This window comes from Sturnira hondurensis, unplaced genomic scaffold (genome assembly GCF_014824575.4).
Source record: "Sturnira hondurensis isolate 20B ecotype Veracruz unplaced genomic scaffold, ASM1482457v3 Scaffold0009719, whole genome shotgun sequence".
Classification (NCBI taxonomy): domain Eukaryota; kingdom Metazoa; phylum Chordata; class Mammalia; order Chiroptera; family Phyllostomidae; genus Sturnira; species Sturnira hondurensis.
The window spans coordinates 1,614,119-1,640,656 of record NW_028082350.1 but is presented as its reverse complement, the minus strand read 5'-3'; the positions used below and the strand labels follow the sequence as shown (position 1 = coordinate 1,640,656).

Genomic DNA, 26,538 nt, shown 5'->3' with positions numbered 1-26,538 from the left:
GTTATTTTATGTCTTTATCAGTAGAAGGATATGTTAATGTTTTGCCCCAATAATAGTTACAAACTTTGCTCAGATATTTGTGGAAATATGTATAAAATTACTGTTTGATTTAAAGATCTTAAGTTATTCTCATCCATGTTAATTATGATCGTTCTTAACAGTGTCCTAAACACATTTGGTTGCAACTATTGTATTTATTTTTTAAACTAAATTCTGTTTTACATTAGCACCAAGTTAGTCCTTGTTCAGAATTTCTAAAGGGACATTACAGTTTTGGAATACGTAGTTACTAAAACTTCGGGCTTCTATAATAACCAAAGTGTCCTTATTGTCAATTGTTTGCTCTTTTTATCTGAAATGTTGATCAGACTACTGAGTTTTGTGGACATTGTGAGATAAGTGAAACTAGTTTAGAGGCTTTTTCAAACCAAATTTAAAAACATAAAAATATAAGTATGGAAATAAAGTTTCGTTTTATATATACAGTATAGACATAAAGAAACAGAGATGCTCTCTAATGTATAGCTAGAATATATGAACAGCACTATCAAAACACATACATACACTTGAGGATGAATTGCATATTCTGTGAAAACCTGGATAATGTGCTTTTATTGGCAACAAACTATTTTTGAAATAAGAATAGTTGGCTGACAAAACAGCATTTTAGGGTTGTAATAACTATGAATAGCATGGATTTAAAACAAATGTATAAACATAATTTAAATTAAGTTAACTAATTAATAATTGTGGAGTGCTTTAACAATAGAGCATCTACATGATAGTAATAGTCATGGCAATAATAATAAAAATGAAAATCTGTCAATCATCTAGAGAATAAGAATTTTAAAATACAACTATATAAAACTTATATTTTACCTTCTAGTATATTCCTTGAGCCATGTAATATTGTGCTGGTTAAGATTCTTCCTTACTCTATTTTATTGAAAAAAAATAGTTTGCCTTAGTATGTAGAATAGAGCTTATAAGAAAGTTTAGAAAATACATTTTAAAGGCTTAATTCCCATTGGATAAACATTTTGTCCTCACATTTCAAGAGGCAGCTTCCTTAAAGTTTCTTATGGCTATTTGAGGGTACAATTTGGTCCATTATTTTGAAATTGCAAAGGGGGCATTTAAAGCATATGTTTAGACTAAACCATCTGCCTGCTTTACTATGAATACCAGAAAATTATAAGGACTTGGAAAGGCTCAAAGATTGAACCAGAGTTCTATGCAAGATTAAAAACATAGAGCAGTTTGATTTTAAAAAGTGTTTTGTAACCACTTACTTTTTTGCTAAGTATTTCATGAGTCTTCTGTGGCAGAATAGTATCATTATCCCGTTTTGATATATGGAGAATGAGTGGTAAAGTGTAGCTGAATGACATGAACCTATGGCAAGCTAATGGTAATATTTCTTCTGTGATTTAATGCACTAAATTTAAATACCTTTTAGAGTTTGGGATTGACTTGTCAATAGTGAAACTCACCGTAAATTGGAGAAACATAAAATGGTGACTGCTGGAACAAAAATGAAGTCCAGCTGCTAGTTCTGGACTATCTACAAATGAGTTGCCAGAGACATGCAGAGGTCAGACTGAAAGCACTTCTGTAATCCAACTGTGATGTAATGGAATTATGAATCAGCCATTGGTTGCCCATGCTGGGGGGAAAAACAAACAAAAAATGAGCACTGCTTGGCATTATTATAGAGTGGCACTCTATTCCCTTGGTATCTTGAAGGATATGAGACCCAGAAATTAAAAGTAAAGCAAAAAAATCATATTTAGGCCCAAAACACAGTAATATTCAGCCCAGAATGGGCATATAAAGACAAATCAAGGTAAGTATCATTGTTAAGATGTCTAGTGCCCAATTTCATTTCTTCTAACTTACCTGAGTTTTACTAGAAATAAGACTTAGACATGCTGGCACATTGTCAGAAATGCAGAAAATAAACTAAACCCAGCCTGAATATCAGCTTTCAGTGTTGAGATTACTTATTGCTTTGTTACTTAATAAAATTATTTATTTAAAAGAGAATAATAATGGAAGCAAAGAACTGAAGTGTTTGGCTTGAAGATTCTAAGTAAAATGTATATATATTTTAAATATGTATAAGTAAATCATATATATATATATATTACATGTATACAGATAAAATTTTTAAAAGAAAAGTATTTTCAAATTTGTATACTTTGTTACACTTATTAAGCCTCTGGACTTTTTATGTATAGTCAGTCTGAAGACCTAGCACACAGCTTTTAACACAGCTGTACTTGGCTCTGAGAACTTAAGGATCTGTTGCTGAAAGTCTCTGTCCAATTTCATATGGGTCTTCTCATAGTGGTATCTAATTTTGTCCCTCCTTTCATTACAATCTTGCTAATAGTCAAGTGAATCTACTAGCCCAAAGACTACAAAATATCTTCATTATTTGAGAAGGTTAGCTGTTATTTTTATTTTATATTTTGGGTGTGTGATACATATACCTAACACACACACACACACACGCACACACACACGCACACTTTTTTTGTTTTGGTTTCTTCATTTCTTTCAACTACCTTGTTCCAATAAAGTAATCAAAATGGCTGACAAAGAAAAAGAAACAGATAATACAGTAAAATACATGAATTAGAAGTAGACAAGAAAGATAAGCAAAATAAAACAAAACAATAAACAAAACAAAGATATGAAAATTGAGTCGAGACTGAAGTTGGAACACAAACTACATTCAGAAATATTTGCCCTTAAACTCTCTTGCAGCCAAATCAAAGAGAAAACTATGACAAGTTATGCAATGTACTGCGTTCATAGGAATAATAAAATAATTTCATTATTTTAATCATTTCAATAACATAAATAAAATAATTTCAATAATTAATTTTAATTATTAGAATTTTAATTATTTAATTTATTGGAATTACTTGATTTAATACAAATTAAAATAATTTCAATAAAATAATATCATTCATTAACTAGAGCTCTTGAATAATGACAGACTCTGAATTTAGAACACTCACTGCTGGGACTTCCATTGAAAATAATTACAAGCTACAGAGACCTAAAGGTCAGGGCAGAGCACAGGCCATTCCTCCCCTGGCACACGTGTGGAGGAGACGACTTCCAATCCCGGGGGATAAATTTTGGGGGGTAGTGGAGTAATGATGTTGGCAAGGTCAAGGTCTTATGGAAAGTAGGGAGTTAAAGAGGAATTTTAAAAAAGTGTTTCATATAAATATATACCTACGTATTTAATAGTGCTTCAAAGATTTAGAATGTGCCCATTTTTATAATGGCCATTAAAACACATTTTATCAAATAAACCTGTTGAGTCAACATTGCTTCCCTAAGTTGTTCATGAAACATTACAGCATGGCTGCCATTCTTCTCCACTTTTCCATTAACACACTGTCAGCCTTTGTGAAATTTTAGAACAAGTGCTTTCTGCCTGGAAATGTATTACTTCTTGCCCTTGTATCTTCTCTTGGTTCATTTTCAAAAGTCTTAGTAAAGTGCATGGTCTTTTCACAGGTAATTTTAATGCTTAAGACGTATTGAATAAGCTAGTTTCTTCTCCATATTGAAAAAGGTGAATCCCAAAGATTTCTTTTCATTTAATCTTTACAGCTTAATCCATAGTAAGTAGTCCAAGGACCACCTGTATCAGAATCACCTAGGGTGGTTGTTACAAAGAAGATTCCTGGACCCCTTTCCAGAATTTCTGAATTAGAAGTTCTAAGGATAAAGCCTAGGCTTCTGTAGTTTAGAAAGTTACCCAGGTTAGTTATGCACACTAAAGTTTGAAAACCACTGTTTCAAGATTGTGACTTTAAAGTTTCTAGTATATGAATATAAAATTGTAGAATTTCCATGCCACAGTTGATAAGGATTTATTATATTAACATTGACCAAAAACCCTAGTGCATGTTCAGTAGTGATGATTGCCTGCTAAAAAAATGAAAAATCAAGATTAGAAAAATACTATGCAATTTTTGAACCTTTTAAGCCATGTCACACCATTGTAGAAAATATTCTTTAAGTTTTTAAGCTATCATTTGTTGAAAACTACTGTATGCTCAGTCATATGTTGAGACTGTCATATGTTGGAGACACAAAGATGAAAAAGAACAAGTCAGTCTGTTGTCTGAGAAAAACTTACAACTAGGATAATGTATTATTACTAGGATATTATCTTCTTCATACCAGCATGAATTGCCACTTAATCCCCTCTTGATTAAAACTCAAGATTCCCATTGTATTTTATCAGTGTATGTATACATTTATTGATACCTTCATATAGTAGGACCCTGCTACAATTTTGAAGCTGCAAAACTTAAGAAACTCTTGTAGGTTCCTCCTTCTTCCCCTCATTGGTGACAGTATTCTCCAGTACTGCGATGGGAGGTATCATGGGGACCCTCTGTTTTAACTTCTTCCTCCATTAATCAGTGATTTGTTACCAGGATCCTTTTTGAGAGAAGGAGAGGAATCTGTGTGAGTGCACCTGTCATGATGAAGACTTACATGTCTTTTTCTACTGCCTCTGGGGGCTCTGCTAACGTGTAGGAAATGCTGGAGCTTACGTGGCAGCAGCCTCCCCAGTTGGCATGTGGGGCAAAGTATGGAGGGGCTCAAGGTGCTTCTGCCTAGTACTCTGCTCCCAAGTCTCAGCAGTGCAAGAAATTGGGCATGGACATGCGAGAAGAAACATCTTATACATGAAGGAATCGGTTGCTGGTCTGAGGAATAGGATAAGAGCTGTTTTCTTGGGAGAGTACTGGAGACACCCACTCACTCTATTAGTTCCAGAAGAATTTCCAGAAATACAATATGAGAAATAATTGTTCTGGAACTAGGAACTAGGGATAATGTGATGAATAAAATAAAGTTTCTAGTTTTATGATATATATTAGGTATAAAATATATTAGAGTATATAATGCATTAGAGGTAAAGAGGGAATAAAACTAGTAAATATAAAAATGTAAAGTAATATAAATATAATACACTTTCTTTGGAGATGTTGTCTACTTCTTTCTCCCTTTCAGTTATGTTCATGTTACTGCATATGTTTGTATGTGTGTTTATAAATATAAATATATTCCTTGATGTATTACTAAGCTTCTCTGGGGAACAGAGTAGTCAATTCAGAATACCTCCTGTTGGGGGAAGCTCTTTCTCAGGTGGACCTGTACACAATGTAAGGGGAGAAACGAACCACCTGTAAGGACCAGAAAGTGCATAGTCAATGACAAGATCATTCTTCTTCTTCTTTTTGCTTGTTCTAGCATGCAGGAGTTGTTTGTTTTTTTGGTCAGTGTTTTTTTAAATTGAATACTAGCATTTAGGATTCCCAGGGGTCTAAAAGATATGATAGCCATGGGGTCAATCTTCAAGGGACTAAAGATAAAGGAGAGAAGACAATTAACAATAGAATGTGGCTTTGATAAGATTCTGTGGAGGACAGAGTAAAGCATACTGTGCTCTCCTAGAACAGATCAGAGAGTAGAGTGACAGGAAAGGTTTCCCAGGGGGAGTTATGTGTTAACTAATATAACATAACAGCAAAACAAAACAAAAAAGATTTTTTAAATAAACTATAGAAATGATTCCTGAAAATATAGTCTTAAAGAGATTTTTTCTTTTTTTCTCTTTTCTTTTTTTAACACTGCATTTTATTTCTGTTGTGAGAAGCTGTTCCCACAGCTTAATTACACAAACCTAATGTTTTCCACATACCCAGTGCTCCATGTTTAAAAAGAATTTTTTGAAGTTCTAATTTTTCAACTGATTGCCTAAATAGTATGTGCCCTTGGTGAAAATATTTTAGACAATAAGACAACATATTTTATTAAAAGAGGTGAGAGATGGAAATCATCTGTTAAATTATCACTTATAAAAACTACTATTAACATTCATTAGACTTGTGGGGTTTTTTGAGCATGTATTATGTTCTAGGATTATCCAGGCACACCATCTCCTCAGAATGGAGCATTTTAATTAGCAGACAGTATGAACTCAAACTTTAACTCCTATTCAGATGTGGGCTTAAAACCAGCTGGGTCCTAAACCCAGCTGACATAAGTAGAACAAAACAAATGCAGTATTCTTCTGAACAAACACCATAGAGCCTGCTATAACTCCCACCTAGTGTAGGTATGAGAGTTGGAGTCATTGGCTCTGCTTCTGTATTTGTGTGATCTTGGGCAAGGTTTTTGACTTCTCTGTACCTCAGTGTCCTGTTAAATTGGATTATTAACAGTACATATCACATGAGATGTTTTGAGAAATAGTAAGATAATGCATGTAAAGTACTAATCATAGTACTTAGCACATAGTAAAATATTCAATAAATGCTATCATTATTATGATGCTGATTATTGTTATTATTACTGTTACAGTTATTTTCATTACCAAGCGAACTTACCAAAAATATATTTTGTCCAATGCCACTCCATAATCACTACTGACCAAACAACTCAAAATGCACTTCCTACTGAGGGTGGCTCAAAGATATCATCTTTGTGACACACATGAAGAATCTGGGTTTATATTTCACTTAGCATAATGTGCTTCAATTCCATCCATGCTGTCGCAAAGGGCAGGAGCTCCTTGTTTGTGCTGTGTCGTATTCCATTGTGTAAATGTACTACAGTTCCTTGATCCACTCATTTACTGATGGGCACTTAGGTTGCTTCCAAAACTTAGCTATTGTAAATTATGCTGCTATTAACATTGGGGTGCATAGGTTTTTTTGAATTGGTGTTTCAGGAGTTTTAGGTTATAATACTAGCAGTGGAATTGCTGGGTCAAAAGGCAGTTCCATTTTTAGTTTTTTGATGAATTCCATACTGCTAAAGCCAAGGGAGGTTAGGATTGAGGGTAGGAGGTAGAAGTAGATGGGGCAGGGGAGAGTTGGGAGAGAATGGAGACAACAGCAACAACAACAAAAACAAACAAAAGAATCTGGGTTTATGGCTGAAAATTGTAATGTAATTTAGCTCACTAGCTAAATAACATCATTCAGACTAATTTCCTCTTTCTAGGTAGAAATGATGTTTAAATCTGTCTTAAATATCCTTCATGTTATAGATTTTGTTTCCACAATGTGACTAACTAGGTTTGTTTTATTAAAAGGAATTTTTAAATCCAAATCCCTAATGCTTTTCACCCAGTGCTACATTTCTTTATACCATCAGTGACTGGGAAGGATTAGAAATACAATTTTACCTAAAGAGGCCTCTTCAAGAAGGAGAGGATTCTACATTGTCAAGTTCTGTATTTTAGCATGAGAGTGAACAAAGACATCTAGCCTAACAGGTACCACATAGTAGGTGCTAAAGGATCTTTTAGTTCTGAACTACATTTTATAAGAAAAGGCATGCAAACATGAGTGTAGATATTCTGTAGAAGCATAAACGATTTGAAGAGAATATCGATTCAATGGAATGACAATGTATTAGAAAAACCAATTGTGTGGGACTTGGTAACACATTATGTTAACTTTTAAAACTGTAGGCTTGCATCAATAGGAAAGGCGGAACTACATAGTGAGAATAACATAGACTCTCTAGTTGCACAGCCATGTATTTGGTTATCGCCTCTATATTTACAAATTACTGTATGATCCACAGACATGCTATCTCTAGTATCTAAGTCCTGAAACGGAAAATGGAGCAATAATAGCTGCTTCGTATAGTATATGTTCATTGAACATAGAAGAGTTCTTGAAACATAATAGAAACTCAGTAAGTGATATTCACTAACAGCAATAACAATGATAATGCATAAAGGCCCTGTGTACATGAACATAAGCTCATTATCTATAGTATGTATTATATATGACACATTTATGTATAAATACTAATACTTAAAAATGTCTTGGTTAATATTCGACACAATAGGAACCCTGTGCAATATTTTTCTATTTAAATGCCTTCATGAAAAGATTTGCTTTAGTTATTCTAGTTAAATGAAAATAGAATTCAAAAATCTAAAACTAACTTTATATTTTGAAAAAATGACAGTAAAAGAAAACACTACCAACAGACTTGTTACTAAAATAGTCAAATAATTTGGATTTTATGCAAATAAAGAGCAGGGGTAGCACTCCAAATGGTAGAAAAAGTGAATTAACTTGAGAAACTCTTAAGTAACACCAAATTTGAATAGTATTAATTGTAAGTTTTTTTAAAGGTCAAAAACGCTATTATTTCTAGTTGCAGTGGTAGCTACATATGGAAAATGGCTGCAGAGATTCACAATACAAAAATAGTTCATTGCTAAATTCAAAATTCTGTTAATGTCACAAACAGTGGGATGTGAAACACAAATGAATTGTGATGACAGTTGAGTTCCAAGCTGCCTGTTTTTTCCCTTAAAGCTGCCCATATTTGGCTTTATATTTTCCCCAGTCCTGATTTAACCCATCAATATTTGTATTTTCTGAAGATAGCCCCACCTTGGATCATACCACATAAGGATTTTATTCCGAAATACTCTTCAGGTCCTAGGAATTTTGCTCTAACTGGTTGTCTTCCCACAGATATTATTTTTGAGTCTTTCTTTTACCTCTCACCTTAGAGTCAATTTTGATCACTTTTTAATCCACGGTCTTTGGGACTCAATATTGCTCTTCACTCCATTTCTCTCCAGTGTGTGAAGAGTCATCGCATTCTTCTTCATCTGCAGTTTGTTTCTACAGGGCACACTTCTCCATGTTGCTTTCAGTTGGGGTGCTTCCTGTCATCCTATAACTTATATGCATTTCCTTCTATAGTTTTTGATAATTTGGTTTTCTAAATGTCACCCTTATTCTTTATGGTGGAAGGTCTTTATGATGCTGGGTTTGGTGAACAAGACTAGATATGTAATTTATGAACTGAATAAAACTCTCTTGTAAATACAGGAATTCCATATAACCATTAGCTAGTTTGTCTTTTAGGACATGTCATAAAAATTCTCTGAAGAGTATTGTAAAAATTACCAAATTATTTTGACATAATGGATTTTTGTGGCATGGAAACAGACCTACCTCACAGGGCAGCTGTCCTGGCAAAATGTGTTTTATCTGGATTTTACTGCAGGTAGTGATTTGGCTGCCATTTATGGGGTGACCTCTCTGCTCCCACCATTTTACATTTAATTTTTAAAGCAATCCCATGTGGTGGGTACCATTATCTTCACCTGATAGATGAGAAAAATTTGACATAGGGAGGTTTCATTGCTAAGGGGTGGAAATAGTATAGAAACATAAGATTCTGAGACTGCAACTCTTTCTTTCTTACCACATGCTTATGCATGGTTATGTATTTACCTCAGTGGTAGTGGGAAAGAAGTTTTTTGTATAATTTAATTGGAGGCATAGCCTATTTCATCAAAGGAAACAAAGTGACAAGATTTTACTGTGTTACTTTTATGGAAATGTGAATTCAAGCCTGTGGATTCATTAGCTGTCCAGAAAGGAGAAGCCCATGAGTGTGGGCAACTTTCTTCGCTGCTCCCTTTGGTTTCTGGAGACGGGTTAGTACTAGTTTAGAATAAACTGGATCTTAACATGGGTGGTTCATAGACTAAGAGTTTCTGATTTCCCATCAAAAACCTCCTGTGATTTGTCCTAGTCTTTTTCTCCAAAATTAAAACGTGATGATTATTTTCAGCAAATGTATTCTGGAGACTTTTTCCCCCACCAAATTTCTGAATGTTTAGTATTAGTGGTAGTATTTAGTACTTCGTAAGCAAATACAGCCATTATCAACCTGTATGTTTCTCTTATAAGATACTAATACCACTTTTCTTTTACATAGCACTTTAACGGTTTACAGTTGGAAAAATATATACCAAAATATAAAAATAAAAAATAACACATTGTCTTTTCCTCAGGCTCATGGAAAGTTGAGATATATAATTTAGCTGTGATTTTACAGTAAAGCAGTGGTGGGAGGAACCTTCAGATCAAGAGTCTTTATTGTCTAGGGAAGTGCGCAGGCACGGCTTTCCAATTTGCCCTTGTGCAATTGGACCATTGAGTTTGCCAGTTTACATGCCAAGCCCCAAAACTTTGCTTTGGGGGTTAGTGTGGATTTGCTTTATCACTTTGCCGCAACCACTTAAATTGGTTCAGAACCTTTAAGAGGAGCTCCTGAATGTTGCATAAAATTTAGCGAGATTTTAGCTCTATAAAAAGGAAAAACTATTAAAAAAACAAAAAACAAAACCCTGGGACCATTTCTTCAAATAGTCTCATGAAAAAAAATTATACAAACTTTATTGTATGATGTTGGGTTTTGGATTTCACATAATGAGTGCTTTTCCTGGGCTGCATCTCTCATGCTTGCCCTTCCTCTGGTCACAGGGAATGTTCAATTTCTTTCTCTCAAAGTCTGGCCATTGTCAATTTTGATATGTATCTTCACTCTAATTTATTACATAAATTTGAAATGAGGTAGATGTTTCCACTCTTCCACTTTTTGAAGATTCAGAAAGCTTTATTGTGTATTTGTCAAAAATCACTGTAGAACTTGGCCCTAAATCCTGTATTTTAAACAAATATTGGCATTTCCTAAAGATCTGAATACCATTAGCCATTTTCACCCATTCTCTTAATTTCAAATTTCTTCAACTTTTTCTCTCTAAATTATTGAGTCCTAGAAATACAAGTGAAAATTAAGAGTTCTAGAAGATTATCATAGGAAAGTTTACTATTCTTTGTTGTATTAAAAATGGACTTCCTATTTTATGCTGTTTGTAGCCTATAGTGTATTGTTTTCACATATGCAAATTATGTAGATACTAAGGCATATTCGCAGATGCTTATTAGCACAGTTATGGAAGAAAATCCCACATGTAAATACCCCACCTTCCCCCTACACTGTGGATCTTGGACATGAGAAAATAGATTTCTAACTGGGATATCATGTTGTGCTTGGTGAATTTTAACGTTTGCATTCTATGGAGTTCATGTTTATGAAGCATTGAAGACTTATGACTTCTTTTTTCTTTTAGCTGCATATGGCTCCATCTAATAAATTTTGAATACAGATTCAATATGGTTATAATCCCAATCATACCACATTTAAAAGCAATGTTCTAGACTGTTTCTTTGCCAGCATGACTCCACAAAGAAAATGAAACCAACCCTAACAAACCTTCCTTAAAACAGAGTAAAAGGGGGCTTGCAAGAACTGCTCTGAAAAATGGTTTGAATGGTGACTAGCAATGAATTTTTTAAACACTGTTGTAGTCATTTCAAGCTGTAGAGTGGACAGTACACAGGAAAAATCAATAAAAGGGAAAGATCTAAAAATACCTTTAAGACGAATTTCTTCTCTATGCATCTATTATTGCATTCCACCAAAAGGTGTTGAAAAAAATCAGCTAACTTCTACTAGAACAAAGTGTTCAGACAGGCAAGTCTGTAAATAATTAAAAGAATAAACTAGAGTAGAAGAAGGGAATTGAGGGGTGAGGGGAGGAGATTAGGCACTTAAAATGTTGAGTGTACCAAAACCAGAAAATCAGGGAAAGAAAGAACGTGTTCTTCAAACGAAGATATTTTCCATCCTTCACCAGGAACACCAAATTGATAGTCTGATAAGAGAAGGCTTGTCGATAAGGTTGATGAGAACACCGTCTTCACAATGGCTTCACTTGCTTTTCAGTTGCCCGGAGCATTCTGATCAGTGTGTCTGTGTTTCTATCCTTGAGTAAACCAAATCAGGATGAACAACATATGGTTTAATAGTTAACTTTTAGAGCAGGGGACAGGGAGATGCTTTATGCCACAGACCCAGCCTTCATTCCAAGCTCATTGCTAAAGTCTGTTCTGAGAGCATTCACAGCTTTCCGGAGAGTCTGACTTTGGCTGAACCCTGGAGATCAAACTATAGCCTTAGTGACCTCCTTGTCCTGGAGTCTCCCTTAATACAGGTGAATCTTTGTGATAAATCATGCTCTAGAATCCAAAGTTTGGTATTAATATCATTATTAGTAATATTTTATTACTCCTTATGTTGGTATTTATCTCTCCATTTTTTTTATTCTAGAAAGAAGTGAAAGTTTTCTGAGTATTCAGAGTTGTTTTCTCTGAGTTTCTCTGGGAAAGTTCATCTTTTTCCAAGTTGGAAATTTGAGATATGCTGAAATGTAGTCGTATGTGCAACTCTAATTCTGCTTTTTAATGACCATGGATAAAAAAGATCCTGAAAACAATGTTCTTCTACAAAGGGAGAGGACAAAGGAAGGGGGAGAATTTTGTCTGATTCAGTTTTTAGTGCTCAGTATTGTTTAGATAGTTGTGTTTTTACTAAGGCCTCTGCTTCCTTAGAATCCTAATCAGACTCTCCCCCTCTGACTAAGACAATCTTCCCAACTCTAAGCATCTTCTCCATCTCTTCAAAAGTAGAATAGCCATGGACTAGGATTTCATATACTTGATGCATGGGCATTGGGATATGAACAAATACTAAGGGGGAAAAAAAACAAGAAAATTGAAGGCAAATTCATGATAAGCACTAAAAGCCTAGAACTATTGGGAGAATCAGGTATGGAGTTCCTGTTAGTGTTGTAGGTAAAGTAAGCAGCGACAGAAGCAACAAACAAGAAAATCATACTTCTCCCTCCCCTCTCCCTGATTCCATTTAAAAACAACCACTGCTATAAAAATAGCCCAGGAAAGAGAAAATGCATTTATACCTGTATTTTGCTTGTATGACCATATATCCTCATTGTAGCTCCTCTGACACCTATTAATAGAATTATTTGTTCCTGATGTTTCCCAAAGATCATCTTTGTGTGTATCTCCCTAGCTGCTCTAATAGTGTTAGTATTTTCTCCATTCTCTGTTATTTGAACTCTTTTTTTTACTATGTACAGAAAGACTCTTTTCTCTAACCTCTTTGCATACATTCTCCGTTTTACTAGGACAAATGGGTGTTTCTATATGATGCCTTTCAAAGTGATAACAAGAACAGATTTTGAACAATATTTTACAAGTATTATTGAAAAATTAGTAACTATATCTTATATATACACAGAGTAGCTGGATAAAATAAAAATTCTATTTATGTCTGGTCTCTTCTGCATTTATGTAATGACTGTTGCAGTAGCCTCTAGGCACTTTGTTGTTTCCTCTTATTATTATTTACCACCTGATCATTCCAAAGTGCTTCTTTACAATCAGAAAATTTCATTAACCACCCATTCCCTCACTCTTTGTTTTTTCTGCACCCGCATGTAAAAGTATCAAGCATCTTAGCAGCCATATTAGATAAATTACAGTAAAAAGATCTAGTGTTGCTGATAGGAGGGGGATGGGATCCCAAAGATCTCCTGAAATCCAGTTTATATTTTATGGTATCCAAATAATAATAATATGGAGTGGAAGTACAGTGTATTTGCATGCTTATTTATCATGATTTCCACCATGGCACTAATCAGAAGGGAGATGAGCAATCTGTACTTCACATATAGAGAAGTCTAGGCAATTGCACCTACTCACTGTAGAAAACTAGTCATTTCTTATTGCTTCTTGAGCTGCTGTTAGCCCAGAATTATAAAAGTCAATTCATGTTAAAATCCAAAAAGTTACTGTAATATTTTTAAGCTGAGAAGATAGAGAATTGTTTATAAAAAGGTTCATTGTGATTATAGATGAAAATGCGTGCTTGGTACCTTAACAGTTTGATCGAATTAAAATCAGGTTCACTCTAGGGTTTCCTTCTCAGTTTTACTCCTTGCTTTTTCTTTGACTTCAAGCTAATTGCATAACCTCTGGTTGACTTGTGCCTGGTCTACACATTCAAAGTGAAATTCAGAAATGAGGTTATTAATCTCACTAATGTAGGCTTAAACGTTATTTCTCTAAATACTTTTGTGAGAGAATTTTAGATTTGGATTTCAGCAGATAGTCATAAAAACTAAACATATTACTCACAAGCTCCTTTTATCCTTTGACAACAGCCCTATTGAAGTAGATGCATCAGTCACCTGGCAATGATCAGAGTCGCTTGGTGCCTTATTAAAACACAGATTGCTGGGCTCCACCCCAGACTTTCTGATTCCCAGTCAAGGGTAGAAAGTGATGATTTGCATTTCTAAGAAGTTTCCAAGTAATGCAGGTGGATAGGACACTTTGAAAGTCACTGCAGTAAGAGAGATGTGGCTTAAGTACAGAGAGGGAAACAGACTGAGAGTGGCCTCAGTCATGGCAGTTCAGTGGCAGAGTACAGATGCAAACCCAGGGCTTCTGAGGTGAAATCTTACTGTCTTTCTATCACCCACACTTTTTTCTTTACTTCTATTACTTTTATGATTTGAATGGCTTTTGGTTGCCTTGAGATCCTGAGTAAAGTAGCATTTGTAAAGGACTAGTAATTCAGTCTTTTTCCCTTGGATCAAGTAGCTACTCTTACTGGACTTGTGAAAGGAGAGGAGCAGGCTATTCTAAATGTTAGTGATTAGCTTTGGTATGAAGGGCTTTGAAGGCCAGCCTTTACTTCCCCTTTGGGAATGAGAGTAATAAATTTGAGCCTTCTTCATGTTCATTCATTGTAGCCTACATGTAGATAGATATGAACAGGTTCTCTTCAGTGGATTTGTAACCTGTTCCACTGTGATAATGCTTGGTAAAAATTTCCACACGTGTATTGCTTCTGCAAATAGTCATGACAAACAAACATGGCAAGAAGTACATGGCAGGACAGCGGCAGAGCCACTGGGAAGAGATTGAGGACACCTGGTTTCTAGTGCTGTCTTACCCTAGCATGGGCCTGCTGACCTTCCTGGGAGACAGACAGGGTAGTGCAGTGGTCAGCAGTCCAGGCTGTGCCATTCTTCTAGTCTAGGGGTAGAGACTGAGCATCAGTAGAGTTTTCCTGGTGATTCTAATGTACAATCTGAATTAAGAACCACCGGGCTACAGGTTAAGAGCCTGGATTTTGAAATCAGAAATATTTGAGTTCGTATTTTGGCTATTCCACTTAACTGTTCACCGTTGGACAAGTTATTTAATCTCTCTCAGCTTTAGTTTTCTCACTTATAAAAGACAGTGATAACATTTGCCTTGTAGGGTGTTTGTAAGAAGTAAATGAGATGATATATTGAAATGTTTAACATAGTTCCTGCCTTGTGATATGGATCTCTTGCATGTTAGCTGCTGTTATTATTGTAATGCACATTTGGTTTCCTGGTCTGTAAAGTGAGTGGGACACTTTAATTTATGAGATGAAGGACAAATATCTTAAGATTCTCTATAGATCCTTGTTTGTCACCTTATGCACAGTATCCTGCTCTGTCTCATCTTGCCTTTTTACTTCTTACATACACTTATTTTGCTAGGTGTAGTCTTTGACACACTCAACATTTATTACCATGTTTAGCCATTTTTTATTACTATTTTTCCCTCCTTCCCATTAAGATTGAAAACTTGGAAAATAGAACCAACCCACCTAAAACCCATATTTATATGGAGTAATGGAGGTGTGGTTTTTACTAACCAAATGCCAAAACTTTGTAAACATCTGCAAAAACTAGCATGGCTCCTCAGTTCATTGCTATTTTTCTGCCTTCACCCATTTGAAGAGTCCAGTCATTGGAAACTTTCATCATGGAGGAGGAAAAGTGTTCACAGCTCACTTCATGAAAATTATTGCAGTTTGTTAATTCCCTTCATTGTCCCTGTTTTCCCTCTGTAAGTCTTAAAGAAGTCTTAGTACACAAATGAGTAGTAATGATTTCTTAAGGCAGTCATAGTTTTCTAAGCCAGTTTGCCTTTTTTCTAGGTTTCCTTTTTAGAGCATTTTATATAACCAATTTAAAAAATTAAACCGTTTTTGAAAGAATTAGACCTTTTTTTAAAAAAACTCCTCTCATATCCCCCTTAAAGTATACACATTATATTTCTGAATGCACAGAGAGGAATTAGTTGACTGTCCAGTAAAAGTACAGATGTTCCATTTTCCTTGACTCATCTTAACAGCACACATTAGTCAGGTCACATGGCTATTTGGGAATTTTTGTAGCACTAAGTCACTTGCAGAGGTTTAGGACACATAAAAGACTATTTGCCTGGCTTTTAAGTTTGTGGATCTTACACTGTGCCTGGCATGGAGATAGGAAGGCCTTTTTTTTCCCATTAAGCTTTTTCACTGTGTTTTGAAAGGAAAAGTTGAAACAGAGTCCCTACTGAGATTTTAACATGTTCCATGGTGGTAACCATAGGAAATAGGGAAACAGAAAATTTTTGGACAGAAGGAAGCCAAGGAGTCCATCCCAGCTTGTCCCTCACCTCTCAGATAGCAGTTGGATTCTACAATATTATTTTTATCTAGGTGTATGTCTAATACTTTGTATTTCTATAGCTTGCCTTCTGATAGAGGAGAAATATTGGTACTGATCATCATGGAAAACATTGCTCTCTAAACCATACTCAGTTCCCTCTTCTGGAAAACTCAGTGGAAACATTCATTCAGATGTTAATAAAGCTAAATCATAGAAGGTTTTATATGGAAAAAGTCAATTTTGATGTTTTAAGGGACTCTCAGAGGTGTTATGATAGAGCCTATGTAAACTCCAGTTATGGAAAAAGTACTTGTTTCACATGAAGATATATAAACACAATAATGACATTTTTCTTAAATAAATTCAGAGGGGTTAAATTCACACAAGTGTATGCAACACACACACGCACACACTCGTCCTCTACCTGCTCTCCTCCTCCTCCTGCCCTTGCCATAACCTAGAGGGTCCAAAACTCTGAAATCTAAATCAGTTCTCATTTCTAAAAGATTAAATAATGCCAAGCAAAAGTGCTTACAAACAGATCTATTGGTATTCTTGCCTAAAAACTTAATTATGAACATTTTGGTGTATGCTGAGTGTATGTGTTGTGTGTGTTCTTTCTACCTGCAGGGAACATTTTTCAAATAATCCCATGCAATAGAGCTTTATTGAAACATTGTATCTATGCTAATAGTTTCTATTTTCTTTTATTAAGTGGTAGTTATTATGACCGAGATCCTAGATTACACTTTTCATTGTTATACTCAAATAGTGAAACAGAGCTAACCAAGTAGCAGTCATGGCTATTTGTAATTTTTTGATACACATTCAATGTGGCAGCAGTTATATTTTTTTCTATATCCGCACTCCCACCACACCTCAAATGAATTTTGAAAATTCAGAATGATAAGTTTTTAAAAATCTAGCTATTATCAGGTCAGAAATAGTACCTCAGAAGACTGATACTAGTATCATTGTTATTGCCTTTTCAAACTGGACAATCCCAGATTGCATAATCCTGTATTAACACAATCAAATTGGATTTTTTAGTGCATTTTTCAAAGATAAATACCACGTACACATAAGTACCTATGAAATACCTCAGAGATACAGAGCCTGTAACATGGTCATAGTCCATAAAGGCAGGGGAAGGTTTGCTTAAGGAGTAGATTAAAAGGCAAGTGCAATAGTGTCAGAATACCTGTATTCTAGTTCAGACTTCTGCCACTTCATGGGTTGATTGTAGTTAAAGGATTGCACTTCTGTGTGCATCAGTTTCACATCTGGCCTAATGCCAACCTAAAACCTCCTACATTTTAAAAATCTTTAAAATAATGTCTTAAAATTATTTTGAAGTGATTAATATTATATGCAAATATAGTGTGTCAAAGCTCAACTTTAAGATGAGAATTGGGACCAAATTGTTGAGAAAAGTTTCCTTGTTCCAAATGTTGGAGACTAATTGAATGATGTCAAAGCCTCAAAGACTTGCACAGTTGACAGTAAACATAGAGCCAGAGAGAAGAGGCTGGCTAACATAGGGGAGCAACAGTGGGCTGTGGTTCCTAAATTAATAGAAGCAATGAGAGACACTGGGATCTTTGAGGAAGCATATAAAAATCAAATGTGTTAAGTCTCATGAATTCTCTACTGTTTACAGAGGATCAATTGAAAGGGTTTATCTGACAATAGGAAGCTGTTGTGAGGTACAGGTGGTTTGCTCTGAGACTGTTCTCAAACTTAATTGTACCACAGTTGTTGACTTAAGTGCAAATTCTATTCATGTTCCTCAGATTCCTATTCCATGGTAGATCTTGGGTGATCCCATGATTCCTCATTCCAACCAACTTCCCTGGCAATTTGGTTGCTGATGTCCTTGAGAACACACTTTGAATTTTTTTGGCATAACCATTCAATGCTCTAGCCTTCAGATTATGTGGTTTCTGGTATGGGAAGCACTGAGTGGGTCATTGAATGCTCTGTAAAGCCCCTACAGACAGAACTTTTCATTTGTTTCAATGAAAATTCAGCATCTTTGAAATTTTCTGTTTGTTCCTACTAAATTTGCATGTTTAAGTGTTTAGGAAAGAATACAGATAGATCTGTTTGGTCAGAATTTTTACTTAATTGGCACTATAGAATCTATCAGTTTAGGGAGTCTTTTACACATTTTGGTATTTTTTGTCTTCTTTTTATGCATATGCCCAGCTGTCCTCACAATATTGAAATGAGTTTTAAAAACATAAATGAACAGTTACATTTAATACATTTATCACGTGTTTCCATATGCTGTACCAATGCCATCAGATTTAACCTCTCTGAACCCTTTCAGTCCATCAGGGTAAGCAAGAACTGTCTCCATCACCAGGAAGATTTTGTCACATGAGAGAAAAATCTATCTCATTCCACATATTCAATTCCTGTGTCATTTTACATTATAAATAAATAACAAACCAATTTGGCACATGCCCGCCAATTAAAAATAAAAGTTGTCAGAGTGAGAGGGGAAAGACAAAAATATGAATTATTAATTATAATGTTGAGCAGCACAAAAATGACTAACATGAAATAATATCACTTAAAAAGAGATTTTTTCAAAATAAAAATGGGACAGTAATACAGTCTTTATCATGCAATTTGCATTGTTTTTATTTTAACCCAGAAATATATTTATCATATCTAGCTTATTTATATCAAGTTTGATATATTATTTTAACCATGGCAAGGTAGTTATTTATAGAATAGCAGCATAAAAGAAAAGCATGTTCTTAAAGTGATGCATTAAATTAACGCATTGACCAGGTGGATCTATTTACTTATAATATTCTCACATACTATTATTTTCCAAATATCCACTACTAGAATAAGAACACTTCATTAGAAGAAAGAATAATGTTTTTCCTTTTAAGATGATTTTAGAAGTTTACATAGTTTTTATTGAAATGGGAATGAATTTATTTTTTTAGCTAAATGGAGATTTTAAATGAATATAGTTTGAATACTGGTTTATAACTAAATATGGGTTTTCAGCAGAGTACAATGATTTCGTCTCAAGAAAGGAAGATGTCAGGGCTTTAATGGAAATATTTCCAACTGTATCCTCCTACATCAGAGTTATACAGTATTTGTGACAGACTTTAGCATTGTTCTAAGTAGGCTAGCCTTTTGTTTTGGGTAATTTAAAGGTTTTATTTCTGGTAAAGTTTCATATGTTTCATGAAAAGTCTTAACAGAAACATTTCCTGTAATTGGAATAATCTCATAGGAGTTACCCAAATAAATTCTGACAAAAATTCTTCATTTGCTACCTCCATGAATTGCAAGATTGTTCTGTTTAGTAGTATTTTTATTTTAATGTTATAGAAAGCCTCCTTGACTAGTGTTAAGTTTGCTTGTTCCATTTCAGTTGGTTTTGTTCATCCTGTCTTGATAGTTTATTCTCCTAGGTGTGATGTTATATTGCCATCTCAGTTTGCTTAGCAGTATCTTTTTTTTTTTTTTAGTTTTTTTTTTAGTTTTTTTTTTAGTTTTTAACTGAATTTAGTGCTCACAGAAGTTGAGAATCAGGTTCATACCCAGGCACAAGACAAAAAGCCATGCAGCTGCTTGCATCTCTGCAATAAAGCAACTTTTGTTTTGTTGTTGCCTACATGACATATTTTTCCAACTACCAAATCTTTAGGGTGCTATTTAAGAAAAGCTTTTGTGTCATAGGATACCATGTCCCGATGTCTGCCAACATGTGTTATAATTTTAATTTATCTTGTAAATGAATTTTTAACTGTAGCTCTTAAAAACACCCTCATTGCTAGTGCCATCATCACCAAGAATTTTTTAAGCTTCTCATCTGTATTTGTATACACAAAGATATTGTCCCCTAATGCAGGTTATACAGTAAAGGAATTAAATACAGTTAAAATTTTCTACTTGTTTTATTTCTCATTCTGTTCTTACAAGTAGTTCCCATTTGATCAGGGAACATCAGTCCTTTCAGTGTTACAGTCATGTCCCAGTGTTCATTCAGAGGTGACTTTCCGGCCTCCACCAGTCTTCAGAGGCTGGTTTCCCTTATAAATCATGTAAGTTTCATGGCCTTCTATTTCTTTTTCTTTTGTTTGGTTAGGGTTCACTGATTCTCACCATGTGGAGCTGTTTCACGGTTGCTGTCATCAGTGGCTCTCCCACTCTCCCAGGTGTGATTTATATAGGGTAGGGCAAAAGTGGCTTTACAGCTGTGAGTATGCAAAACAGAGTTTATTTCTTATTATTAATATTATTTTCTATATGAACAACGGTAAGCATGTTTTGCCTCACCCCATATTTAATAACATCATCCCTTTTTGTCTAATTTTGATAACCATTTGTCTCAGTAAAGTCCTTGTAATGTTTAGTTCTTCCTTAAGTTTTACTTTCTAAACCATGGTCAGGATGCTCAAAGAACTCATTGTGTACGGGAAAAACATAAGGGAAGAAATGCAGGTTATAGTAAGTGAAATAAAGGAAAACCTACAGGGAAACAACAGGGGAGAGGATGAAACCAAGTATCAGATCAATACTTTGGGACACAAGGAACGAAAAAGCATCTAATCACAACAGCAGGAAGAAAAAAGAATTCAATAAAATGAGGATAGGCTTAGGAACCTCTGGAACAACTTTAAACATGCCAGTGTCCAAATCATAGGGGTGCCAGAAGGAGAAGAGGAAGAACAGTACATTGAAAACTTATTTGAAAAATAATGAAAGAAAATTTCCCTAATTTGGCAAAGGAACTAGACATACAAGTCCAAGAAGCACAGAGAGTCCCAAACAAGTTGGGCTCGAAGAGCGCCCCATACCAAGACACATCATAAATAAAGTGCCAAAGATTGAAGATAAAGACAGAATCTTAAAAGCAGAGAAAGACAAGCAGATAGTTACCTACAAAGGAGTTTTAATAAGAGTGTCAGCTAATTTCTCAAAAGAAACTTTACAGGCTAGAAGAGACTGGCAAAAAGTATTCAAAGTGGTGAAAAGCAAGGACCTACAACCTAGATATAGTCTATCCAGCAAAGCTATCAATCAGAAAAGAGGGGCAGGTAAAGTGCTTCCCAGACAAGGTAAAGCTAGAGTTCATCATCTCTAAGCCATTATTATATGAAATGTTAAAAGGACTTATTTAAGTCAAAGAAGAAGGTGAAATCTATGAACATTAAAATGGATACAAATTCACAACTATCAACAACTGAATCTAAAAAGAAAAAAAGAAAACTAAGCAAACAACCAATATAGGAACCAGAATCATATGATTCTAATATGGAGATCATTTGAAGGGTTAACATCTGGGAATGGGAATGGGGAGAATGGGGGTAAAGAACAGGGAGTAAGAAGCATAAATGGTAGGTACAAAATAGACAGGAGTATGTCAGGAATAGTATATGAAATGGAGAAGCCAAAGAACTTATATACATGACCCATGGACAATGAACTAAGGGGGGGGGCAGAATGTTAGAAGGAAGGGGATTACTGGGTGGAGGGATGCTAATGGGGAAAAAATTGGGACAACTGTAGTAGCACAATCAATAAAATATATATTTTAAAAAATTATGAGTAAAGTCAGGTCATAAAAAAAAATAACCAGAAGAAAACAACTGCCTCTTAGGTGTTTCGTAATTTTAATACCTATAGTTAATAATATTTATTGGGGGCTTTTTGTGTGCTGGGCAACATGTTGAGCAACTTTCATTTATTATTTCATTTATTCATTTACTTTTTACTACAAATCTATGATGTTAAGTATTCTTTTTATTTCCTCCACTTTTCAGAAGTGAAAACTGAGGCTTTGACAGTCTAAGTAATTTGCCCAAAGTCACATAGCTAGGACTTGGAGCAGGAAAGAAACTCAGGAGCACTCTTAACCCTTACACTGTGGTGCCATTTGTGTGACAGCTTTTCAAAAACAAATGTATACACAATTCTTGCTTGACAACTCTACATAGAGACCATTAAAGACCTCAAGTCAATTTATTCTTGATTTATACTTCAGTGTCATAAAAGTTCAAAATGTTTCCATAGTAGAGCAGACTTCAGGTTTTAGAAAATGGATCTTTCTTCAGTTTTACTAGTTCCATTCTCTGTAGTGGTGAATAGTCATTTTTTGGCTCAGTCTTCCCATAACTACAGATAATAGCTGATTAATATTAGGGAAAAAATCTGTTGGAGGCTTTTGATATATTTTGACTAAATGTAAAATAAAGAAATAAATGTCCATGTCCAATGGACAATTAAATATATTGCCCAATTAATAAAAGCAATGCTTCTTAGATAATTAAAGAAGTGTCCATTGACTTCTTTGTTACTAGTGCTTAAATTTTAAACTAATATGTTAAATTTTGATAATCTGGCATTCTAAAAATATCTGATCAATTTTATGTACTGGGTAAGTTCAAGACAAGGTATCCTTTTCTGAGTGATAATTTTATGATAACTAATGTATTCCTTAGTGTAAAAAATATCATTTTTCTTAAGCTTGAAGGAATAGAAGCCAACATGTAAAATCTACTTTTGGCCCAATATATTGGCTGTATCCAGTGGCCTGAACCAGGAAGTCAATAAACTCAGAAACTGAGCATCCTGGAGTCAGAACAGGAGACTCAAACTGCTTTGAGTTAAAGGGTTCTACACATTATTTGATCCAGCCAGGGATCGAGTTCCACACCAGCCAGGGCATAGAAAGTTTTGAACTATACAAAAGAGTGACCAATAATCGAAATTGACTATATGTGTCAAGAATTTTTTAAAAAATCCTTTCCCGAGAGAGAATGTGGTATGAACTATGGCATCAACCCAAGGACATTAGAGCCAGAACCGGGTGGAATTCAGAACACTACTGCTTTTTAGCCTTCTGTTGGGTTTGCTTATCCAGGTAGGCTTATCCTTCAGGGAACTACTATTATGAAAGTCAGGAATATTACTTGATAAGCCAGTGAAGAAATGAGAGCAAATACAGGGTCTGACACAAATAACTCCCCGTTTTTATTACAAAATCAAAAACATGTAATTCTACAACATAACAGTATCACACTTAAGCATACCATATGGAATTTTAGGTGAAATGTTCAAACTAAAACTATAAATTATTACACTCATATTATTACCCTACCAACTACACTCTAGCAGGTGTTACTTCTGCTGGATGCTGTATAATATGCTGTGAATCTACAGAACCCAAACTAAGTCTGGATTTTTAATAAATGGGTAACATTTTCTACTAGTTTGTGTGAAGAAAAAATCTTTTTATTATGTGTTTACATAAAACCAATGTTTTGTGTATGTTAAAGCACAAGATTTTACTTTTATGTCTAGCAGACCATTTACTCTACTTCCTATTCTGTATCTATTGGAACATTTATTTTATATTCTCTATTTCATTCCTTTCAGACCATTTATGTATGATTTGTTTGTTACTTTTATCACTTGATCTTGCCTTCCCCATATGCTCATGTCTGACTGGCCTATTTTCCCACATTCACTATGTGATCTCTAGCCCTTCTTAAATATTAATTAGTGTAATTGAATTCCCTCCAGTATTTCTAACCTCAGGCACCTGAATCTCAGCGTTTTTATTATAACTGATTTGTTCATTTAAAGTCCAACCTGCCTCCCCATCTTCCATTCCCCAAACAACTTTTCTTGATTAGGTAAGGGTTGGGGTACATGCCTGCCTGAGAGAAAATCTTCATGGGAAAATAAAAGCATTATACATCACAACCTTTCTCAGTTAAAGACTGAAAATATTCAAAGCTGTCTTGAATCTCTGGCTAAGGAAAACATCCAGAGTGAATAGAGAAAGGATGTAACCCTGTCCAGGCACACAGCTAGAGGTGAAAACCAGAGTACAGGAAAAGTCATGTTTAGAGATGAAAGCAAAGCCTTACCTACTCATAGCTCATTCCAGCACAGTCAGGAACCTAAGGACAACTCCTTGTCTAAGTCCCCTCTATTCTGCCAGTTTTCAGATCTACTCCTGACCAGCATACCACCTCTGGGAACAGTCCATGATACATGAGTAACTCTATTCCTTGGAAGGAAACAGGAAAAAGGAGAAGGAGATGAGCCAGGAAACAGGTTTAGAGAACCACAGACTAGTGAAAGGATCTGTCAATGAGACCATCAATTATTGCCATTCATATCTGAGGTGAAGACAGAAAATGGTAGATAACTAGAGATGCAAAAAATGTCCTGATTTTCAGAAAATATAAGAGGCAGTTTACAAGGACAGCTTGTTGTTAGTCTTGAACAAGAGCCTAGAATATATTATTAAAATAATGAAGCATAATGTAGTGGTTTATGATCCTGTGAAAGAAGTGGTGCTTGCTGGAAAGCAGGATGGCTTTATGAAAACATGTCTACCATATATGATCTGAGATCACATGGGTTAGATGCACAGATGTGTTAGTAACTAATCTAAGTACAGATAGATTAACAACTGGTTGAGTGGCCACGGTTTAAGTACAAGCAAATGGCTCAGTGTCAGAGTAGAAGGGATTCCTATGCTTATTATGGGAATATTTGAAGGCTTATTTTAGCTACCATTTTTTCAATGGCTTGGATGAAAATATGTTCATCAGAGTTGAAGGTGACATGAATCCAAGTGCATAAGAAAAGGTATTGAATGAAGTAGTCAAATTTCAATGATATCTTGAAAGACTAAATGATGGGCTCCATGTAACCGGATGAAATTTCTAAAATGTGTAAATACAGTACTTTGTCTTTACATTTTTTAAAGACACAGGGGAGATATATCTTAACAAGCCAGTATAAGAAATCTGAACAGGAACATTGTCAGGGATCTCTGACTGGGATGTAAGGTAAATGAAACCTGTGATGTGGGGAATGGTTAAGGGAACTGGCATTGTTTGAAAATTTGTGAGGAAGGAATATGACAACTATGCTCACGTATATTAAGGAATTTATCATAGAACATAAATTGTTGTTTTCTGTGACTCCAAGAAGTAGAACAAGAGCCAGTGATAAAGCATACAAGAATAAAATATTCAGGTCAATATAAAAACTCACTTTCAACACCTTTATGTGCTCAAAGGTGGAAAACAGAGGGAAGAAACAATATTGGTCTGGAAGAAAGTTAAATCTTGATTATGCCACTTTCGATTTTGTGTCTTTTGGGACATGTCTCAAATCTCTCATAATCTGTTTCTGTGCCTGTGAAATAGATTTAATTGATATTTACATTGCAAATTATTATGAGAACTCTAGTTCCTGGAATACTTTGTTGGGACTGCCATGATAAAATATCACAGACTGGGAGACTTAAGCAGGAATTTGTTTCTCAGTTTTGCAAGCTGGAAGTCCAGGACCAATGTAGCAGCAGGGCTGGTTTCTACTAAGACCCCTGTCCTTGGCTTTCAGGTAGCCTTCTTCTCCGTGACTGTCCTCCCTTGGCCTTTTCTTTGCCTGTGCTCATCCTTGGTGTCTCTTCCTCTTTTCCTGAGAACGGAGGCCTATTGGATTAGAGCCCCACCCCTACGACTCATTAAGCCTGAATTACTTCTCTAAAGGCCCTATTGCCAAATAAGGTCACACTGAGGGTTAGAGTTTCAACAATAATGTGGGGTTGAGGGGAGACATGCTGAGTCCATAGCAGTCCCTAATATCAACAAATAATCAATCCCCTAAGTCCAGGGTGTTTAAATACGGACAACCACTTTACAGAGATATTTTATAGGGCATTCAAGCTGTAGGTAGAAGATTGTAATATATAACTTTAATTAACTCTACTAACACTAATATGGTTATCATAAAAATAAAACCCCAGTATAACATCAACTCTGAAATTCTGCAATTTTCTGAAAATGCTCAGTAGCAATTTTGTTGTTCAGCACATACAGCAATCTTCTTTCAATAAATGTCTCATTTAATATTCAAAACTTCAATCTAATTTTACAAATACTTGTATACTAGACCTCTGTTAACCTCTGCAGCCCAAATTCCCAAGGTGCCTTCAAGGTGAAACCTTTCTTTCTTTTGTGGGAAGACATTGCTTGACCAAACCTTTAAATTTGCTAACTCAGAAGTTTTGCCTACATGAGTGGAGAGAGAATATAACTATCTTAAAACAGAAAACAAAACTGACAAGTTATACAGGTAAATGTATATGGAAAAGTAAATTTTTGTCTTCCTTGAATAGGTAAATGCATACAAAAATAAAATGACAGCCCTGGCAGGTATAACTCAGTGGATTGACCACCGGCCTACAA

General features: G+C 35.0%; 1 protein-coding gene across 8 annotated transcripts in view; it reads left to right on the top strand.

The window, feature by feature from the left end:
- ZBTB20 (zinc finger and BTB domain containing 20) overlaps positions 1–26,538 on the top strand; it is an 826,710-nt gene that overhangs the window by 392,091 nt on the left and 408,081 nt on the right. Inside the window, exon 1 of one of the 8 annotated variants that reach the window (XM_037057419.1) lies at positions 6,970–11,935. The exons of the other annotated variants lie outside the window; for them this stretch is intronic. The gene's annotated coding sequence lies outside the window, so the exon portion shown is untranslated. Of the gene's footprint in view, positions 1–6,969; positions 11,936–26,538 lie in introns of those variants that run through there. 8 annotated transcript variants of the gene reach the window in all.